General features: G+C 39.7%; 3 long non-coding RNA genes across 7 annotated transcripts; 2 read left to right on the top strand and 1 right to left on the bottom strand.

Moving 5' to 3' along the window:
* The first annotated feature begins 797 nt into the window (after positions 1 to 797).
* Positions 798 to 1,688, top strand: LOC141366201 (uncharacterized). The gene is made up of 3 exons (XR_012371300.1): positions 798 to 923; positions 1,022 to 1,070; positions 1,419 to 1,688. It is a non-coding gene; the product is annotated as an uncharacterized lncRNA (long non-coding RNA).
* An 11,040-nt stretch (positions 1,689 to 12,728) lies between these two features.
* LOC141366025 (uncharacterized) lies at positions 12,729 to 13,802 on the top strand. The gene is made up of 2 exons (XR_012370958.1): positions 12,729 to 13,184; positions 13,503 to 13,802. It is a non-coding gene; the product is annotated as an uncharacterized lncRNA (long non-coding RNA).
* Positions 13,280 to 14,903, bottom strand: LOC129436686 (uncharacterized). Of its 5 annotated transcripts, XR_012370956.1 has the most exons (4): positions 14,814 to 14,903; positions 14,217 to 14,299; positions 13,988 to 14,119; positions 13,280 to 13,899 (listed from the first exon to the last, which is right to left on the bottom strand). It is a non-coding gene; the product is annotated as an uncharacterized lncRNA (long non-coding RNA). The 5 variants fall into 5 exon arrangements; XR_012370954.1 differs by lacking the exon at positions 14,814 to 14,903 and having other exon boundaries at positions 14,217 to 14,665; XR_012370955.1 differs by lacking the exon at positions 14,814 to 14,903 and having other exon boundaries at positions 13,966 to 14,667.
* Positions 14,904 to 19,292: the final 4,389 nt, after the last annotated feature.

Raw genomic sequence — 19,292 nt, 5'->3', positions numbered from 1 at the left:
TATGAATACCCCCGTCTGCTTTAAAGTCACTTTTGCGCCGTGATAATTTGATTTCATATAATGATCGGATCGCGCAGTGCCGCATGAAGTCAAATGTACCAAATATCAAATAGCCGACTGTATATGAGGTTAAACCCGCCAAAGTAGCAAGTGGAGCATGCGAATGGTGAGTGATTCAGATGTCAGTTTATGAATGAAAGTGTCAAAGTTTTGTCACACACTGTTAAGTATTTTCACGCTTTTTTAAATGGGTATACGGAAATCCTTGACCTTTCCTAGTGGGTATACTGCGTATACCTGCTGCGTATCACATTAGATTACAAACAAACAAGAAAAAACAGAGTTACAAGACCTACTCTAGTAATCTTTCATACGGAGCGCTTCATTTTCGCGTTGCTCTTTCTCGTTATCTGTAAAGCCCATTTATGACTCTCATTTCGCGTATTCGCTATCTATGGGTTTCAAAAGCAGTAAACTCAGCGCGTCATATTCAGCACCAAGATGACTGACATATATATTAACGAATTAAATGCAGCACCAACCAATAGGCTGTAAAATAAAAAATGAAAACGACTGAACAAACCAAACGAACGCAAGCCGGCACGGAGGCCCCTATTGGCCGGGGCCCCTGGGCTCAAGCCCACTCAAGCCCAATGGTAAGTCCGGCCATGTACGTTAGCCTTGTAAATAGAGTTTACATATTAAGAATCAGTTTACATATGACATTGATTCTTAATTCTTGATATTGTTTAATGTCATTTATTCACCGATTGTATTAAAGGACTCTCGTTGTGTAATACTATCACAGAGCAGTTTTCTTGTGTTGCTGGGACAGCACATTGTTGCAGTACTCAGAGCTTGGCATCAGTGAAGTTCACAGCTGTACTGAAACGGAGGAGAGCTGACACAGACCTAGAACAATGGTAATTTTTATTCAATCTACATTTTACTGTAATGTAGTATTCCAAACTTTATTTATTAATGTTAACATGGCCACTGTGTGTTTGCTGTGTATTTTCAGAGGTTCTGTCTGCAAGACCCAAAGAAAGGAAGCTTGCTAATGTATTAAGGTACACCACAAAAATTTTGCAATGTAGTATTTTACACACGCACGCACGCACGAACGCACACACACACACACACACACACACACACACAGTATGAGATCAGGTTCATTTCACTGAAAATGTTACAGTATGTAACAGTCAGATAAAGTCCATACGAGTGTTTATTACAGAACAATCCATTACAATGTACAAAACAATAGTCCTGTCCAGATTGAGGCTGCGGTGTGACATTCAGGACATCAGACGATTAGAAGTATTGCAAATGCCATGTAATAAGAAGCAGTATTTGATAAAAAACTGCTAAAGATTTTACAGACTAAAATGATAGGAATTGCACTTTTTTCATTTCAGATGTACCTTTTAAAAGAGTGTCACCTGTAAGCTGCCTGACCTCACAGTCCTCCAAGTAGCAGAGGCGTTTAAGGACCTTGCCAGTGCTGTAGCCCCTTCGGTCACCACTATCAGGATGTCACATGTCAATTCTTTGGTGGATTTTGGCTTTGGCAGAGTTTAGTATGGAAGTGTGCTGTCATACCAGCAGCAACAACACGCAACCTTAATCGCTATCAAGATGCCCCATAACTACAACCTCTGCAACTATTTGGCTACAGCCTTGACACATCTGTTGCTTGATAGTTATTTATATTTACATGTTTACATTTCTGAAGTTAAGGTAGTTATTTACAGTATATTATACATTACTGCAATGTTAATGTTCAAAGTCATTTAGTTTTACATTCATGCAGTGCATGCAACACTGTATGAAAGTTATTTACAGTATATTTAAATACATTACTGCATTGTAAATGTTCAAAGCCACATGTTTACATTCCTGCAGTGCATGCAACACTGAATAAAAGTTAATTACAGTATATTTACATTCATTACTGCATTGCAAATGTTCAAAGTCATTTATATTTACATGTTTACATTCCTGCAGTGCATGCAACACTAAATAAAAGTTATTTACAGTATATTTAAATACATTACTGCATTGCAAATGTGTAAAGTCATTATTTACATTCCTGCAGTGCAGGCAACACTGAATAAAAGTTGATTATATACATGTCAATATTATTTTTATACCTGAACAAAACTAAATGCAATACTTGGTTGGCTGGATAAGGCAACGTCCTTTCAAAGCCAGTGACGCACTTTAAGGCTCAATAGCACGATCAAATCACCACTTTTAAAATGACTGCAGATCCGTGTATGAGAAGTGATGTTAAATCGCTCGCGCCGAATGTTGTGAATCCATTTTCTGCATGTTTTTCGTCCACCAAAAACATTTGGAAACTCATACAGAGTTGAACTTTGAGGAGTCCTCACATAACTGGACACAGCAATGTTCAGCTTAAATACTTTCTTTCCGCTGTAGATATTTAAACTTTCTGGAAGCCATTACTATAATGGTTAACTATATAATGCTATAAATATACTTTAGTTATAAATCGCTCTCAAATAAATTTTATGAAAGCATTTTGCTGCTAGTACACTCAGATACGAAATGCGCTAAGTAAATACGTCAGGAGAGCCAGATTGCCCAAAAGGTGTGCAATGCTGATCTCCTTGAGTGCTGCGCTCTTGGCGGGTTGTGATTGGTTGGTTGAGTGGTGAGCTCGCATCTGGTTGGCTGGGGAGTGCGGGTGATCCACGTTGGGGGCGCGCTGCCAACAAAGTCTCAAAAACACACACACGAATTCAAAGCAATTCATACACGAAAAAGACGATTCGTACATTCACAGTCATGATAAACTCGAAATTTAAAACTTTTTTCGTTTGTGAAACGTATTTTATTAATATGTATTTTTATTTTGTGTATGTACATCGTTTTTTGCGAATATATATGTTTTTGTGTATGTAAATTAGATTTCATGCATGTGAAATAGTCTACGCATGTGTGAATCATGTTTTTTGCGTGAATTATTAATGAGATAAAATTATCTCCATATAAATTTCATAAGCAACACAATGTTTCATAAGAGTAGAATATATGAATCCATCTCAATACAAACATATCGTGTCCCTACCTTACCAAAATAAACAGTGCAACGACCCTTTCAGACCATTTGCCTCCTGCAGCTGTTTCATCTCGAGGTAAAGCATTAAAGTTACCGATGTAAATTTGGGTTTTTGCTCTTGCTGATCCAGGCAGTTTTTGCTGTTGTTGTTATAAAAGATGCCTTTAGTTTTGTGCCTCCTGTGTAGGTTGTCAATTCAGCAGAAAAGTTTGCTGTTCTTGCTGTTTACAGACAGGAGGTGAGCGCACGTGAACGCGCCGATGATGTATGGTGTCTGCGTGGACTCGCTGCGCGGTGGGCATTCAAATTACGCTTACGTATGAGGGACAAAAATGGAAACGTCCATTCGGACCGAAATCTATGATTTGTTGAACATTTTTTGGTCCTACGCCTTTCACAGATGACATAAATTTCTACAAATACATTTAAACAACTTAACACAGTGATTGCTATCAGGATGTGAGGAGACTTTTAACCAGCATAACAAAAAATGTTTCAGGATCAAATCTGTTACCTTACCTTTAAGTAATCATGGTTAGGGTTTTAATGACGCGCTCGCATTAATGGCATCAGTTTTAAGAAGGTTGCGGTCATGACGGTGTTGCTCTTGTTATTTTATGTCCACCCATCAAGTGACTTGTTATGAGTAAAAAATTAACAAATAAAAATATGAGTAAACTACTGCCCCGCCCCCCGATACTGTTGTGTATCGCCGATCTCACAGGGTGACGATAGGACGATCTCAAAATAGGGCATATCGGCCAACACTAGGCGCAACCACAAAATTTAGGGGCACACACCATAAATCAACATGCTAACCAAATATTCATATATATATATATATATATATATATATATATATATATATATATATATATATATATATATATATAATATATATATATATATATATATATATATATATATATATATATATATATATATATATATATAATATATATATATATATATATATATATATATATATATATATATATATATATATATATATATATATATATATATATATATAATTTTTGTCATATAAAGTTTTGAGAGACAATGTTTTTTTCACTGTTTTTGCTTATTTAGACTTGTTAGTGCGGTTTACAGTGTGTTTGCCGCTTTTACCTCAGAGTTTATTTCAGTAATATTGCTGTTTTTCCGGTAATAATAATACAATTTACATGTCAATCCTGCTTTATTGTTTTTATTAATTTTATTATGCTGTTATGTTAAGTTATGTGTGGATATTTATTGCCATATGAGACGTTCATTGCCGTTATATACTAATTTTTATTATATAGCCATATGGAGATAAACCTTTGCAAATGTGCCGATTTGATCCATTCATGTCCTGACCACCAGGCTAGAGATTTTAAACCTCCTTCATCCACACTTGCTACTAGTCTATCAAATAGCCTATCCGCTTGATGGATCCGACCGCATATTGTCATGGTCCTGTCAGACATCCGTGCTAGATGTAGGTCTGAGTGCATCTGACAGGACCGTGGCAGTATCATGTTCTGTGTGGGGACATGTGGGATCACATTCTGTGTGTGGCTGCCACATGTTCCCGGTGTCTTGTTGCTGTCGTGATCTTGCCAGACCTTAGTGTAGATCAGGTCTATGTTCTGTGGGCAAGGTCAGGGCAGCAGTGTGTGTATGTGGGAACACGTGTGTTCACATCATATCTGTGTGACACGTGTTCCCAGTGTTTTGTGGCTGTCATGGTCTTGCCTGACCTTGGTTATTATCCAGAGGGCAGGACCAGGGCAGCATTGTTCTATGTGGGAATACGTGTTGTTTCACATCATGTATGTGTAACACGTGTTCCCAGTGTCTTGTCACTTTCACCCTACTCCCTTATGTAATCATGTCTTAAGTGATTAATTATGTTCACCTGTTCCCCATTGATGTGCTGTCTATATAATGCCCTTGTGTTCTCTGTGTGGTGTGCGTGCGTTGTTTGATGTTTGTGAAATCCAAGTTTTATGGTTCCCGTTTATCTGTTCCAGTTATTTGTGTTTCATCACATTGTTTTGTTCCTTTCCGTTTTACCCCCTCGTGGGTGTTTCAGTTTTTGTAAATAAATCTTTGTTATATTTTCTTACATCTTGCGTTTGGGTTCGTCTTCTGTTATTTTCTATTATCCGGTTTAGACCAACCGTGACATAACGCACGCACCCAACAGAACCCAGCGAGATGTTTGCCGGTAGCCGCCTGGCGGTACGGGGAAGGGGCTCACGTCCCGCATACGAGTCGGGTTACGAATTCTATGACCCACTCGTATGCGGACCCGAAGTTTACGCCAGGCGGCGGCCAACCGGACCTGCTGGATCCCGCCAGACGCAGGCCAGCTTGAGGGCCATTAGGACCGGGGCTATCCGGCTGGAGGGATCGACTCCTGTCTCCCCGGTGTTGGAGACTACTCCCGGGGCCAGTCTCGGCTCTGCACTCCCTGCGTCCAGAGGGAGGAGGACGAGGAGGGCCTCGGAATCGGCGAAGCGGGAGACACGTCACCCGCCGGTGCAGCCGGAGACACGTCACCCGCCGGTGCAGCCGGAGACACGTCACCCGCCGGTGCAGCCGGAGACACGTCATCCGCCGGTGCAGCCGGAGACACGTCACCCGCCGGTGCAGCCGGAGACACGTCACCCGCCGGTGCAACCGGAGACACGTCACCCGCCGGTGCATCCAGAGACACGTCACCCGTCGATGCAGCCGGAGACACGTCACCCGCCAGTGCAGCCGGAGACACGTCACCCGCCGGTGCAGCCGGAGACACGTCACCCGCCGGTGCAGCCGGAGACACGTCACCCGCCGGTGCAGCCGGAGACACGTCACCCGCCGGTGCAGCCGGAGACACGTCATCCGCCGGTGCAGCCGGAGACACGTCACCCGCCGGTGCAGCCGGAGACACGTCACCCGCCGGTGCAACCGGAGACACGTCACCCGCCGGTGCATCCAGAGACACGTCACCCGTCGATGCAGCCGGAGACACGTCACCCGCCGGTGCAGCCGGAGACACGTCACCCGCCGGTGCAGCCGGAGACACGTCATCCGCCGGTGCAGCCGGAGACACGTCACCCGCCGGTGCAGCCGGGGACACGTCACCCGCCGGTGCATCCAGAGACACGTCACCCGTCGATGCAGCCGGAGACACGTCACCCGCCGATGCAGCCGGAGACACGTCACCAGCCGGCGCAGCCGGAGACACGTCACCAGCCGGCGCAGCCGGAGACACGTCACCCGCCGACGCAGCCGGAGACACGTCACCCGCCGGCGCAGCCGGAGACACGTCACTCGCCGGCGCAGCCGGAGACACGTCACTCGCCGGCGCAGCCGGAGACACGTCACTCGCCGGCGCAGCCGGAGACACGTCACTCGCCGGCGCAGCCAGGGACACGTCACCGGTCGGCTTTTCAGCCGCGGGACCCTAGGACTTATGTGCCCCATGGACATTTTGTTTCCCCTGTTTTTTCCCCACCTCCCCTTCATCATTTATTATTTTTGTTACACCATCCCAATCCGTTTGTCACATATGTGTGTTTACCTTTGTTGTTTGTAGTAATGTTGTCGTGGTTGTCTTCTGTTGTGCAGTCTTTCGTTCCTCGTGTTTAATGTTTTTGTTTGTTTTTGTTTGTGACGTCTTGTATCCGTCTTTTAAGTGGGGGGTACTGTCATGGTCCTGTCAGACATCCGTGCTAGATGTAGGTCTGAGTGCATCTGACAGGACCGTGGCAGTATCATGTTCTGTGTGGGGACATGTGGGATCACATTCTGTGTGTGGCTGCCACATGTTCCCGGTGTCTTGTTGCTGTCGTGATCTTGCCAGACCTTAGTGTAGATCAGGTCTATGTTCTGTGGGCAAGGTCAGGGCAGCAGTGTGTGTATGTGGGAACACGTGTGTTCACATCATATCTGTGTGACACGTGTTCCCAGTGTTTTGTGGCTGTCATGGTCTTGCCTGACCTTGGTTATTATCCAGAGGGCAGGACCAGGGCAGCATTGTTCTATGTGGGAATACGTGTTGTTTCACATCATGTATGTGTAACACGTGTTCCCAGTGTCTTGTCACTTTCACCCTACTCCCTTATGTAATCATGTCTTAAGTGATTAATTATGTTCACCTGTTCCCCATTGATGTGCTGTCTATATAATGCCCTTGTGTTCTCTGTGTGGTGTGCGTGCGTTGTTTGATGTTTGTGAAATCCAAGTTTTATGGTTCCCGTTTATCTGTTCCAGTTATTTGTGTTTCATCACATTGTTTTGTTCCTTTCCATTTTACCCCCTCGTGGGTGTTTCAGTTTTTGTAAATAAATCTTTGTTATATTTTCTTACATCTTGCGTTTGGGTTCGTCTTCTGTTATTTTCTATTATCCGGTTTAGACCAACCGTGACACATATGTACTCCATTAAATAGAAATGCGGGGGCTTTTTACATCAAAGGCAGACAGGCTATGCCATTTGGGGAGGGGCCGTTCACTGATCCCCCTATATTTTTAAAAATCCTAGACATGGTTGGACCTGCTAAACAGGTTGAGCACTTTTATATACTGTGTTGAGCAATGAGGCTACAGTGTGACCAGAGGCAAGGCGGCCGCACATCAGGCCGCCAGACGGGGTTGCTATATAACTCGCAGTGTATAACTATTATAAGACCGGGCCTTGCAGCCTCAAAACACTACCGGCCCACCAGGAAATGTCCCGACTCTCCCGATTGCCACTCCGCTACTGTGTGTGTATAATGCTTAAAGCAACACTAAAGAGTTTTTGCTCTTTGCTCCCCCTACAGGTTAGAAGCGAAATTATCCATTACCTCTATCGTAAATACTGCAGCATAGCTGGCTCTGATTGGATTGTAGGTCTACCGTAAAGCAAGTTTTTGTAGTTTTCACTCGAACTACAGGACCGCAACCCGACGGTTGGAAACTTCTTTAGTGCGGTTTTGGCCGATAGAGGGCTGCAAAGCGAATGTGAAAATGCCGTTCACCCTGTTTCGAGTGAATGAACGACTGAAACTTTTTTGGAAACATTATTTTAACTCATTCACCGCCAGCCTTTTTGAGAAAAGTTGCCCACCTGCATTTTTGTGATTTTAACAAAAGTTTCACAAAATTCCTTGCAGGAAAAATTATCTTCTATAAATATATAAACATACAAATTATATCAAATTAAAGAACACACCCTTTGCTTTCAAACAAACAATAAATAAACAAACAAACAAAATGGGGAAAAAACGTTTCATTATATATTTACTTTTTCCACTTAATTTAACCACTGAAATATGGATATTTCTCTTCAAAAATACAACATTTTGAGGAAAAAGCTTAAAAAATGGCGTTTTTGTAAAGGAATTTATGTTAGATATCAGACTCAGAATGACTATCAAACATAAAGGCAGTTAAAATAAACCATTACTTCTTTTTAACTTCCGTTTTTGATAAATTCGGTTTTGGCGCCATCCAGTGGATAAAAGCGGTATTACACTTTCACTTTGAAATTCGTCCAGAAAAGCATATTTATTAGTTAAATATTAACTCATAATTGACGAGATAACTCGTCAATGGCGGGGAATGAGCTAAGGTAAAAAAAACCCTCTTTGGTGTTGCTTTAACATGCAGTAAAGTCTTTTAATCTGATAAAACTTTATGCTTTGTTTGTCACTGCTTGAACTGTTCGTCTATTCATTACCATGTGTACAGCTTGTACTGCCTGTGGGCGTGACCGCATTAAAGATAATTAGGTCAGCCAGGAAAAACTGTACTCTCTTTAGTTCAGCACAGATTATATAAACAGGGAATATTTGTTTTCGATATAATTAGTTTATTTAAAAGTAAACATTTCAGGCTTTCTTTGGATATGTATATCATGTTTGTGACGGATATTCACTGAGTTTCAATTAGAGCCCTGCACGGGCCTGAAATCTAGGCCCTGGCCCGAGATGCTTAGGCCCTAGCCCGGCCCTTGTCCGACAGCTTATCAGAATTCTCAGCCTGAGTCCGACCCAACTTTTTAATTCTCCCCATTAGGAATCTGTGTCCGCAGATATAGTCACTGCATCGCGTGTGTTTGTGAGAAGTCTGTGCTGTCTGCTGTGAGGTTTTTATGAGAGAAGCACAAACTTTTTAATAGCCTTTTTAATATGTAAAACTTACTGCGGAGAAGTTAATGAGATCTCTATCGTCTCTCTTGCTATGTGACGCGACAATTATTTATTATTTCAAATCCGTTTACAAGATAAATATATATACATTGTGTTGTTAAACTGATGAAATTATCTTGCTATACGTTACGTTTATTATGAGAAGCCTTTTCTTACTCTTATACTGTAGACAATACTGCCCTCCAAAGGCTAAGTGCAGTATCTACACAAACACTGAAACTGAGAAAAATGGCTTTAAAGTTTTTTACACCAGCCAGTCAAACATGTTACGGCAATTTTGGCACACACATTTCTCTGAAATGGGACAAAATTTAACCAGGAGACTTTGTCACAAGACACAACAGATCTCACAAAGCCCATTTTAACCCTTAACTCAATTTTGACCAAATGCGTAGTTACTGCGCTTTCGCTTTGTAGGGCAGAATAATATATGTATATTATATAAAACTCTATGGTCGTGACAGCACATTATCCATTATCTGTTGGTTCATGTTGGTCCAGTTAAATTCAGGGTAATCCTTTAATAAAATTTATAATATAGTTATAAAATATTGTATTGTTTTGTAATATTCACAGTGCACATTCTCTCGGATCGTTTTAAAACATTTTAAATCATTTTGCATAATTCCGCATGGATTTTGCAAAAGAAATCCAAAGAAATAGCAAAAAATAACTGCTTACACAGCTTGTACAGCTGTACTCTTGCAGCAATTAAAGCAGTTCAGTTTTGTTTTAAATGGCAAAATAGTTATATTTCTTTTTTTTACATTTTAGAGCAGTTTTTGTTTGTTAAAGTTTTTTATGATAGCGGCCGACAGCAAGTTGACGACATGTTTGATGAATTGAGGCTCTCAAATCAACACTTCACTTGCCTATAATAACAACTATATAAAATATATATTTTCAGCATATCACAATGTTAGTTTAAATGTTTATTATCAACACACACTATTTTTAAAAAGCGAAGGCAGGTTGCTCTGCTGCTCGCAGTTGCAACGGGTGCAGAAATAAAAAAAAATTAAAAGAGCTATACAAAACTAAACAAATAAACATGAAACAGAATAAACATATCTTAAACTTCGCTTTTGCGAATACATTTTTTTAATGTAAGGACTTACCACAGAAGATGGCTATTCATGTATCCATCCAACAGTTAAACTAAGAAAAAAAGTCGATCCATACACAAACAAGAAATAAAGACACAGCCTTCTTACACAAAAATAAATACAGGGAGAAGTCTTTAATAGATTATGTCTTGGATGCTGTCTGCATAGATTATGTACAGTATCCAAGGTTTTAATCTAGTATTTTTTTCCTGGTGCGCTGAAGGTCCTGCTGTTAAATACGCAACAGCTGCATTGTAAATAGGTTAAACGTCTTCCTATGTTTGTTTTGCAATCATCAATGTCTGTCAAAAGGTTCTTTTAATTAAATTGAAAAATATAAAAAGATGGAGAAGCCTAAATAAGCCTGGTCCGGCCCGCGTATCTGCTGTGACGTTAAAATTGGCCCGAAACCCGACCCGAAGGGCATAAACAGGTCGGGCCCCGTCGGGCTCGGGCTGAAATGCAGGCCTCTAGTTTCAATTGATTTTTGTAACATGTTTTGAGAGACAGCTGGCAGAGACAGAAATGCCTGAATGCGCACCCTGTTTATTTTCTTTATTTGACAAAAACACAAAGATTTGAAGTTACTGTAAATGTACAGAAATTAAAGAAGACCCTTCACAGTTTCAAATGTTGTCAAACACGTAAGTGTAAGGGCCCTATTTTAACGATCTTAGCACATTGTCTAAAGCGCAAGGCGCACGGTCCAAATGGACAAGTCCGAATCCACTTTTGCTGATTTAACGACGGGAAAAAACTGTTTGTGCGCCAAGCGCACGGCCTAAAAGTGTTATTCCTTAACTCCTAATGAGTAATGGGTGTTTTTTGGGGCGTAACGTACAAAAAAACAATGAGAGTCTCAGCTCTCATCCCCTTTAAAAGCCAGTTGCACCTGGCGCCATGCCTAATCCCTATTTAGAAAGCGGAATTTTAACCTGAAAAACTAAGCGAAGGAAAAAGACCACAAGTTTAAGAATAATGTCAGGTAAACAAGCTACAGCTGGTTCAAAACGCCACTGCAAGAGTGCTTACTCTGTCTAAAAAGTTTGACCACATAAGTCCAATTTTGGCATCTTTACACTGGCTACCAGTTAAATATTGCATACAATTTAAAATATTACTAATCACCTACAAAGCCTTAAATGAAAATATATAATGTGTTAAAATTGTGTAGTGAAGCTAGCAGCTATTGCGCTCTCTGGAATGCAGTTTTCCACGCATCCGTGATAGATTTAAGAGTATGTTTGTATATGTTTTATGTTTGAATCAAACGAGATACAAGATTAAAGGAAGATATTTTATCAGAAAACGGAGTACGGTGATTGTTTTGTCAGACAGGGAGTGAGTGAAACCGAAACCAAAACTGAAACTTGCGCAATTGCGGATTGATCTCTTCCATGAAAGCCGATGTAAACGTCTGAAAACATATAAACATTTCTCAGATTTATTACTTTTGTGAACTACAAATTCAAGTTGATATCAGACCGGATGGACTTATGACTGGCGCACAATTTTTAAACAAAGGTATGTCGTCCGGTTTTGATTTTTCATGTTCATTCTGTACGCACTGTTGGAACTGATGAAGTTTAATGATCCATTGCGCCGCCCACCATGGTCCTGCGACGTTAGATCAGAAATGTCTTGTCTGCAAGTGTTAATTCATCACAGATCAGAAATGTCTTGTCTGCAAGTGTTAATTCATCACAAAATAGAGTAACGCGAGTAACGAACTCATTTAAATTTCAGTAATTGTAACTGCGTTACTTGATTTAAAAAAATACTTCGTTACTTGCTCGTTACTGCTAAAAGTAGTGGAATTACAGTAACGTTACTTTGTAACGCGTTAGTCCCATCACTGCCTAGCACCCACTTATATTAAAGAGCACCAATTATGCTAATAAATTGGCACGTTAGCACGTTATTGCAATATCCCATAGTACATACATGTTATTAAAACTTGAACTAATGCATTGTGAGTCTTATAAATTGCTTACATACCTCACCGATTTCCCACTGTCTGGAAAACGCTCGGTTTAGTTCCTGTCTCCGCCTCCCAAAATGTCTAGTGTAATCGGATTGGTCAGATGACTACTCAACTGTTATTGGTCAGCTGGGTTCGGCGTGTGTTTGAAAGGTTACGCCCCTGACTACGCGTGGGTTGACACAGATTCTGACTGAGAGTCACAGCCTCAGAGGCAACGTAAACAAGCGTTACATTTCTCTATAAACGATGGTGTCTGTACTGCCTTACCACTTCGAGCTGGATCCAGAGTTCAGAAGGCCGTTACGATATAAACGATCTCCGTCAATGAATGCGATTGGATTTCACCTTTTTAGGTGTCCTTAGCTCTGCCAGAATGCTAAACGAAGACGAAAATGTGTTGCAAAGACATCCAAAAGGTAATTATAACGTACTACATAACTATATGGAAACACCAAATGTAGCACATAGAAAGTATTTGTTGAAATGATTATAAAACGATTTCACTTGGTAATTTCTACATTATTTTACTATAGTAAACTTTATTATAAAATACTGCTTACATACTCTTTTACTGCGCAAACTATATGGAAACACCAAATGTAGCACAAAGAAAGTATTAATTGAAATGAATGTTAGTTCTACATTGTTTTACTATGGTAAACTTTATTATGAAAGACTGTGCTATGTTTTTACTTACTAGGTTTTAAGGAGAATGCAACAGGTTCCAGGGCCTCTTACCTGCGTGATTCATCATACAGGTTTTGCACAAATTGTCTAAATCCCTACACACAGAACATTTATTGTACCGACTATAAGCCTTTGAGGCGCAGGACTAGAGTAAGTTTTATTAAATTTTAAAACCAATAACACTAAAGTATTATTATAGTAACAAAGTACCCAAAAGAACAAAAGATGTAACTTTAAAGAAAATATAGTAGTCAGTCAAAAGTTTATTTATTACAAATATATATTTAAATGTTAAACAATATACAAATAAACATACTTTAGTAACCATATTGTGCTCTACTTTCAAAAATTGTTCAATTCACTTCTTACAGCTATCTATTCAGATAAATGGCATATCAAAGCTTTGTCAGCTGATGCTATCTAAGACGACACTTTAGGGTTATCATCCTGTCGTGTGTTGTTCTCCAGATATGCTTGGAGCGTCCTGATCGGAATGTTGGCTTCCGACGACCCCTGCACTGAAGATGGCATGCAATCACGTCCTCCTTTGAAGGTCTCTCAAACTGTGATGCCAGGTCCATTGGAATCGGGGTTTCCTTCAGCTTATCTTCAAATACCTCAGCAAACACAAGCCTGATCACATCATCCACATAACTGTACAAATATTGCAGTCAATAAATCTTTTGTTTTGATCATTTATTTCCCTGCTTCATACATTAAGTTTTTAATTATGAATGTATTTGAAATAAAACATTACTGCTTACAGTATGTCACTTGTGTGTTTTGGGAACATAGCCTTGGACTTTCCCTCTCCTGCTTTTGTTACGGCTTGGTGACATTGTAATGGATGGCTGCAAGGTACAACCTGTAAAAATATAAATAAGCAATACATTTATTTTAAAAGTAAATACTACCGTACTTTATTTAACACAGTTACTAAAATACTTAAATACCTGCACAGCATTCCAATAAATGGGAAAGTCACATTTTTAGCTGCAAATCTGAAATCTCAGGCTACGGACGGCAAAGGCATCCACTGATGATGGTGATGTAAACATTGTGAAACGATGCTACTGCCTGGGTTCCTATGATTATGCAGAGAAAAAAACTTTGTCATCATCAGTTATACATTTAAGACTGGTAGTGGTTTCACTAGCTAAATACATCATATGTGTTACACACCTTTGCTCCTCATATGCCTTGTACTGTGTGTAATGATGTTGCATGTTTGCATACAGTGTAGAAGGATGTGTCCAGCTGCGAATCTAGGATATAGACAAATAAAACAAACATGTATTCAGTCAAAAAGACATATTATAACAATAGAGTACAACAATTATAAATCGTTAGACTATTCATTAAAACGTTAATGTATTACATGGCCCAACATTAGCAACACACATTACGTGTTTACTTCGTTTCAAAATCTAAGAAAGCTTCAAGTAAAAACAACAGTAAAATACATATAACGTTAAACAAATCATCTGTACTTAGAGTTTCTTGAGTTTGATCATGAGAACAAACTTTACCGGTAACAGTTTAGCTGAAACAGCTTAGCAAGTTTGTAAACACGTCTAAATAAACATCGATAAAAACGATAGTCTGCATAATTCAACATACACGTGTGTAAATATGGTACATTGTTTATGAAATACATTATTACAACACAAAACAATTAGCTACACATAGATATATATCTGAGCTCTACACATAATGTTAAGCTCTGGTTATCGGTAACGTAACTTACAGTAAAGGCAAATAATAAACATGAATACTTACAGCCTGTGATCCAGAAGTGCATGGTAATCCAACTTTCAGGAGGAGACGTCGCGCAGCTTCGGTTCATGAGAAGCAGTTATTGTGAAAACTTCTGACTGATTTTTCCGGAACCGTAGTAAACATGATGTCCTCTGTGTAAGTCCATAAAGTGCTATTTTGCCCTTGCATCTAAAGAGACAGCGTCAACTCGAGAGATTTAATCGCTTAAACAATGAAACAAGAGTTTGCAAACAGGGTCAAAGCAGGGACTCCCAACCTCCGCCATTTTAGCTCTCTCTCAGTGACTCAGCGCTCTCCACCCCCGTCTTTGAGGGCGTACCCAAGCAAAGCAGAGAGGGCTGAACTATGATAATGTTGGTCTTCTCTACGTCACCAATCCCAGAAAGTAAACTGTTGCCTACAATCCGAGTGTTTTTTGTAGTCCTCGAACGTTAGAGAAGATAACTCGCGTCATCGTTTTCTTTGAGGTATGTACTTTTTGAATATCGTTAGCATGTAGGGGAGAGCGGGGTATGTTGTCACACTTTTCACACTGTCTAACATTTACTGAGCACCATACATCAAAATGGTATAAATCTCATACCAAATGAAAGAAGGAAGTCTTGGGCACATATGTTGTATTCATAACATCTTTATATCTTATCTCATTACAGAGTTGTAGACTGTTGAATAGTGACTGTGCACTTGTGACAATTTGCCCCATCGGAGGGTAAGTTGTCACACTAGGGCGGGTAAGTTGTCACACTAGATTATCTAAAAATAAGAACACAACTACTTAATTGTGAATATTGATTTTAATTTTTAAACTCAAACCAAACTGGAAATATAAACATCCGTGCCTGGAGAATCTGGAAAAACAATTATTTCAATCCAAATAATGCACATTTCAATTAAGTGGCAAGACCACTTTACTTTGAACTTTGGTTCAAATGTTCTATGGCTTTCACATAAAACCAGATAACTGAATGGAACGCTGCAGATAACTTGCTTAACTTAACATGTTTAACCTCTGAACAAAACAGATGCCCTGTATGACTAATAGGACTCATCTCCAGAATCACAATTCTGACACACATAAATTGCCTGGCCTGAGGTGCAAGCATCATGGGCCCAATTGTTGCATTTTACACATTTTACCCAGGTCTCCTTTGGACGACTCTTTGAAAATGGCTCTACACAGACGAGGCAGAAGCACTCTTCATCATCTGATGATGACTCTTGCATGATTTTTCTTCTTTTAGCTGCCTTGTTTTTCATAGGTCCAGATTTCTGCTTCCCTTTCTTTTGAAACAGCTTTTTGCTAGATTGAGGCTTATTCTTTTCTATATCATGTTTTCTGAGCATGTTCGATGTGTTTGTTTGTACAGGGGCAAGTTGTCAGATGTGACGACTTGCCCCAAAGTCATTGAGACAACTTGCCCCATACTTACTTGTGTGCTAATGTTGTCTAAATCTCAAGTTTAGCTCATCATATCACTTTAGCTAAAGTATCAAAAGACACTTTACGGTCTCCTCTATTTTGTGCAAAATAATCATTTTAAACATTCACACCTAACAAAGTTGTATTGCATAAAATGTAAAGTGATTTTTTTTTACTTTTTAAGCAGAAAAATAAGAAAATTGTGCTAACCTCAGATTACAGTGATCTTGACCACATGTGAACAGGAAGTTGACTATAGAAGAAGAAGTCACATAAAGTGGCTATTTGATTTTTGAGATAGAGCCTCTAGTGTTGGAGTTATTAACAGTGTGACAACTTACCCGTGTGACAACTTACCCCGCTCTCCCCTACTAATACACACTTACACACAAAAGGATGTTTAAAAACGTGTATCTCATAATAGGTGCTCTTTAAAGAAATACTATCAGAATACAATCCATCACGTACACTGCGATCACAAAATTCTGGTCTCTTAACTGTCCCTAGAATATCAAAAGTGTCTAAAGGTGGTAGAGCCTTTTCCTACTTAGCCCCTAACAGGGTTTCCGTGGGGTTGTAAAAGGTAGTAAAAGGTAGTAAATTAAATTATGCCAAATTAAGGCCAGTAAAAAGTAGTAAAAAGTAGTAAGCGTCATCTGACGAGGTAGTAAATTTTCGATTGCCTTTTGTAATGTTATGATGCCTGGAAATTAGTTCAAATCACCCGCATATTTGGGCAAATAATCAAAGATCTTTCGTCTCTGGGGTGTGATCAAAGCCTGGAGTGGAGCCAAATCACGTTCCTCTCTCCGCAGTAAGCGTTCTGTAATCACTACGGACCGGATCCACTGCGGGTTTTCTGACTGTCTCACGTTAAGCTGAGGTAAAAGTTTATTTCAGCTAGCATGGTCAAACATATAATGCAGGAAGGCTCCGATGTTTTGAAGATCGATAAAGGTGTAAAAGACGATTGACTTGGCTTAGCGAAATGATGAAGATTGGCAAGCCTTTCAGTTCGTGGGCTAAGAAAACCAAACAGGTAATTGCGTGTCTTTGCACAGTATGACTAAAAGGGGTCCTGTATTTTGCTGGTAAATGATTTCTCACGTTACTGATCATCCGCGGCACGCTTTTTAATGCTATGCTGATTTAACCAGTGGCTGATACAACGGGTTTGTTAAACTCGTAGGTAAACTTGTGGTGGCATCCAAATCCCGTGAGAGCGATTGACGAGGAATCATAAGAGGAGCCTGCTTCCGAAATGCTCTCGCGGGACTTTGATGTCATCCACCTGTCGGTTCTTGCAGTTGCATTTGCGTGTGGTCATAAAAACGTAACATTTGTACATATATTTAAGCACAGCAGTTTAAAAACAGGTGATTTTAAGCCATTCAAACACAAACAACAGTGCGTCCGCTGTGAGGAGCACGCAAGCCGCGCATTCGATTCTCATTGAGCATGTGTTCTACGTATTTTTGCCGCTTAATTGGCCTTAAATAACACACATGCGTCAAAAATCCCGTCTTTGCAAATATCCTCATATAAACACGACCATTCAGGTCTTAGGAGAAAGTAAACAGCAGAAACATTGCGCATAAACTAGCACATCAGCGCTGCCTCTATTGTAACATAATATTTTGTTGATAAATGTAACTACAGTCGTTCAATTAACAACTGTCACTATGGTTACAGACATCCTGTGCGAATTCTACACGAGTTTGACTCGAGTTACTCGTTCAGGGTTTATATTCATACATAACGTTACTGTATTAGAGCTGTGACTGTAAACTGTTGTGTGAACAGAGCAGACCTTGGATTATTTGTTTATGTGTACTGAATAATATGATATGAAAAAGTTGTATTTGTTCACATTAGTAAATGCATTATATAACATAAACAATGAAAAATATAAGTATATAATATGAGTATATAAGCATTAATTAATTCTTGTTTATGTCATTACAGTAATTGACGGTGGTTCATGGTGCATTCACTAATGTTAACAGTTTCAACTTTGATTAAAAAATTATTAGTAAATGCTAAAATAAATACATTTACAATTAATAAATAATTAATAAAAGATTCATTAAAGGTGGTGATATTCATGTTTTCTTTTTATACAGTATAGTGAGTTATTTAGCTGTTTCGCCTTAATCTGAAATGCCCTGCAAACTACAGCTACCTATATGCCACATGAGACTCCAATATGGAATTTATGGCAAAAAAAATCTTCCCTTAAAATGCTATTGGTCTCGCCTACATAAAGTGTTAGGTAAAGGAATATGACTTGGCCTGAAAAATATTTCAGTCAGAAGAATTTTTTCACTTTAATTCTTTTTTGTATGTTATATATGTCAAAATCTGTGAAAATAATAGAAAGGTCGCTGATTAACACTTGCAATTCAGTGTCGTGATGGTTTTAAAAAATATTCTGAAGGTAGTAAAAAAGGTAGTAAAAAGTAGTAAATTTAACTTAAGGATTTCTGTATAAACCCTGCCTAAGCTCTGGAATGATTTACCAAATAATGTTCGAATATCAGACACAGTCCATCAATTTAAATCTAGACTTAAGACATTCTTCTGTAACAAAGCATTCACATAAAATGTCAAGTAAATGTACTTATCCTGCAATAGTTAGTTTGTCTAGAACAAAGCATCCACATAACTCATCTGGGTAATATACTTATGCCGCAATAGTTAGACTGTCTGGAACAGAGCTGACTTAAACCACTATACTGTATGACACTTGCATTACATGTGAACGGCCCCTACGCTAATACGATTATGTATCTCTCCCTGTCTTGTCCTCGACTCCGAGGACAATGAGACAAACAGACCCAGTTCCTGCTGCTGTGAAGGTCATCACACCATTGATCTACTGACCCTCCTTCAATGTGATGCCCAGCCGATGCCTGACCAACGACCACCGGCGGAACCAGTTTAATCTGCTTACCTGTTCACATACGCCGATAGTTTTTCTCCTCCTAGTTTTCCCCAGGAGGGTTTATCTCCTAGGGTTTTTTTCATCCTCTGGAGAGTCCGCCACCACACTGGAGTCA

Source organism: Misgurnus anguillicaudatus, chromosome 9, assembly GCF_027580225.2.
Source record: "Misgurnus anguillicaudatus chromosome 9, ASM2758022v2, whole genome shotgun sequence".
NCBI lineage: Eukaryota > Metazoa > Chordata > Actinopteri > Cypriniformes > Cobitidae > Misgurnus > Misgurnus anguillicaudatus.
This window is presented reverse-complemented; position numbering and strand designations above follow the sequence as displayed.